This window comes from Elephantulus edwardii, unplaced genomic scaffold (genome assembly GCF_000299155.1).
Source record: "Elephantulus edwardii isolate Elephantulus edwardi_28Jun2011 unplaced genomic scaffold, EleEdw1.0 scaffold00166, whole genome shotgun sequence".
Classification (NCBI taxonomy): domain Eukaryota; kingdom Metazoa; phylum Chordata; class Mammalia; order Macroscelidea; family Macroscelididae; genus Elephantulus; species Elephantulus edwardii.
Window position 1 is genome coordinate 3849813 of NW_006399916.1, and position 3908 is coordinate 3853720.

Consider the following 3908-nt stretch of genomic DNA (forward strand, 5'->3'; position numbering starts at 1 on the left):
CTATTTCCTTCAAAGCAGCTTGAACTTCTTCCTTCATCGCCATAGGCTCTTGCTCATATGTTCATTAAATTCTTCTGTATCTGCCAGTTCCTTTCTATACTGGTTCTTCCCCTCAGCATCTATGCCTTTTTCTATGTTCCACCTCACCTTCCACAACCGTCCAATCTCTCCTCCTTCCACACCCATCCCACACACAATTTTATCTGGCATAGGTCTTCAAGGTGCTCTGGCCAGGCTCAGGCATGAGAAGACCGCCTTCACATCATCAACAGCCCACGGTGGCACTGAGTTCTGCTAACCTTGCCTTCAAGGGTTCCTTGCCTTTAAGCTTGATCTGCCAGTTGCCATATTCCTGCTCTCAGGCCTCTAAATTCCATCCTGGGTATTCTCCCTAGGCCATCCCATGCCCATACATAGCATGACTTCTGTCAGTGGCCAAGTCCATCAATTCCAGCCACAGGCATTCTTCCCAAATCTGAGCCATATTTCCGCTGCCCGTATTGTCCCATCACATTTGCTCAGAACGAATCTCTTCTTCCTTCAACATGCTCCATCTTCACAAACACACTCCCCCCATCCATCCACCACAGCCAGATATGGGGGCCGCCCAGTGCCACTGTGCTCCCCTCTACCTCTCCCTTGATCCAACCAACCACAAGCCAGAGGATTCTCTCCAAGTCCCTTGGTCCTCACTGATGCCACGTTGGTTCGAACATCCATCTTTCTCTTGTCACAGCACACCGACATCCTCTCTCCTCAACTCTGGCCCAGTGGTCCATTTTCACACACCCGGAAAATTCACACCACAGATGAGAAACCCTGCCTCAAGCTCAGTGGTTCTTCCCACTGCCCTGCAGGTCCTCCCCCACTCTGTGCCCGCTGCTTACACTGGGTCCAACATCTCTCCAAAGAAGTATCTGACGCAAAATAAAACAGGATTTTCAAAATTACTACCAGATTTCAGTTTACCATTCCAGTTTAACTTTATTTAAAAAGTAATACTATACAAAGTTTATTCATATACTAAATATATGTATAAAATGAAAAATAAATTTAATGATACAAAACTCTACATGTTATAAACCATAAATAGAACTGGCATTAATAAACTTACCACTAGTTAGAAGACTTACTAATCTGAATTTAGGTGTCCTCTTTTTCCTATCCTTTTGTCCCTCACCCCTCACCTGGCAATTACCACAAGAAATGTGTTTTATTCTTTTTTTTTGGAAACAAAAGTTCTATTATGTATCCATGGAGAGACAACAGAGTTTGGTTTAACTTGTCTTTGTGTGGTGCTGAGTGCAATAAAAACTCAGTGTGATGGGTTCTCCTAAGACTTACTTTGTTTAATGTTCTTCAACTGATTACCATTAATTAATTTCAACTCTTAATACTTTAGTGTAAATACATCTAACTTATTTTGCTTTTCTAGTTCTTACCTATTGATGATTATGAACATTATTTTTCAAATATGCTTTTTCTTATTAATATACACAGCAAAACATACCCCAATTCAACAACTGCTACCTGTACCATTCAGTGGCACTGATTCCATTCTTCCATTTCTACAACTTTTTTTACATTCTTAGCCTTGATGGCCAAGTTACTCTGCTGTTATTAACATACACTTCTCTCTACATTGACTGTCCAAATTTCTGACCTGCTGCTGTCGATTTGATCACATACTGAGAGTATGTGAGATGCTCAAGGAAAATCTTCTTTCCTAGTTTAGCCAAAATCATGTTTGGTTTTGAGACTACTGTAGACGATATTTTTGGTTTAAGTTTTATTTCAAGGTCATCATTTCAAGGGTTTACCCAGCCTCCAAAGAACAAAATCCACATTCCACTAGAAAATTCTGTTCTTCATTTCCCCCTCTTTTGATGAGGCTTCTTCTACAGACTTTGATCAAAATGTTCAATAATGCCAGCTGTCTATTATCCATATCTGATCTCATGATAAAGGAGGCAATTAACTTTCTATCCCACCTACTCTTTCTTCATCTGGTGCTCCAGGTGAAGAGACCAATCGCACTTGTGGTGCAATTACAGGTGGCCACTGTAAACTCTTAAGACCCCACACAGCACACAATTAAATAGGAGGTAGAACAGAAACACTAAACATGGCATTAGGCAAGTTAACTGGCATTTGTCATGAAAACCATAAACCTGTATATCAAGGAATCAAATCTCATGAGGTGTTTGGTTGTACATAAGAAACCCAAGCTCAAACAATGGTGTCCTTTTACACACCCATAACAATGTCTAGGCTGTCACTGACCTTCCAGAGCACCTGTTATTGTCAGACTCCAATGTTTGTAAATTAAGTGGTTATAAAGTGCAATCACAGTATGGTCTTAATATCTGCCTGATCACTCACAATTTCCTCTTCTAGGAATACCTTCCAAAGTCTTTTCTTTAAAAAGAATAAATAAAAACAATTTTAGACAGTTTTTAAAAACAAATTCCTTTGTATCTTTACTACTAACTTTGTCAGTTTAGATTTCAAGTTGTGACCTGTCCCTTAACGTACCTTATTTATCAAAAATCTTTAATATAGTTGCTTTATATCATATTTTATATTTAGTGGTTTGTGTCTAAAGTTCTTTCCCATCCTGTTTTTTTCTCTCTCATAAACATATAAAATGTTTGCTCTCTGTATTAAAGCTCTTAACATATTTGGAATAGTGTACCGTGTAAGTTGTGAAGCAGATGTTAATTTCCTTTTCTTGTTGTCCCCATGTGGATGACCACTACTGCTGGCTGCGCTTAAAGGGTAAGCCTTTCTTATCTCAACTGGCCACCATGCCACTCTGTCACATGCAAAGGTCAATACACATAAGGGCTAGTTTCTAGGCTGCATATTTTGTCATACTGTTTACATAATGTCTACTTCTATAGAATATATGACACTATGTACAATAAAACATCCTATCATGTAAGGCAGGTCTCCTCAACCTCTTTACAAGTATCAAGGCTATTCTTAGTCCTTTGGGCTCTCACATAAATTTTAATTTCTGCCTGTCATGTTCAACAAAACCTCCCAAGGAATGTTCTTTATTATTATTATTTTTGTGTGAGTGTACCGTCAAATCAGATCTGACTGGTACAGGAGATTGTCCCTCCTTTCCCGGCAGAGCATCTGGTGGATTCGAACCGTGTGCCTCTGGGATTGTAGTTGCAGCTCCTTGCCACTAGGCCACCAGAGCTCCCCCCAAGGAATGTTCTTGGAAAATGCCTAGAATCTACACATGAATTTAGGGGGAAACACACATCTTTAGAACCTTTTACTTAACACTTCTCATGAACATACGGTTATTTGTTCCTTCCTTGCTTCAACGGCACCCTCAAGTCTCAAATGAGGCCTCCAGCATTGCCTTCCTCAACTATCCTCACCCACTCAAGTGTTGTTGTTGTTGTGTGCCTTTGAGTCGGAAGTGACTCACACCTTATCTTCCAGCAGGATTTTAGAGGCTGTACATCAGATGGAAGGAGACTGCCCATCTTTCTCCAGAAGAGCAGCTGGTGGATTTGAATCGCCTGCCAGTGGGCTGGCAGTGCAACGCCTAACCAGTAAGCCAGCAAAGTGCTCTAGCTGAAGTATGATAATGTTTTGTTGTGGTTTTTGTTTTGTTTTGTTTTGTTTTGGCAAATGTTGGAGATTAATGTATTAGTCCAAGATGACACGGAATGAACTGGAGGTCTGAGAGAGCAGCACTACAGACTCTATCAAGAAAGTGAGAAGAGTATTATTAGAGTGGGTTTGACATACCAAGTCTGTGATATTTGTCTGTCCTTCTGGAGGAGTTCCCTGAGTGCATGTTCTTCAAGAGAGAGCCAACCAGCAGGGGATGCTGTCTGTGTGAAATTGCCCAATCACACTGTAAAGACTAAGAAGTAACTGAT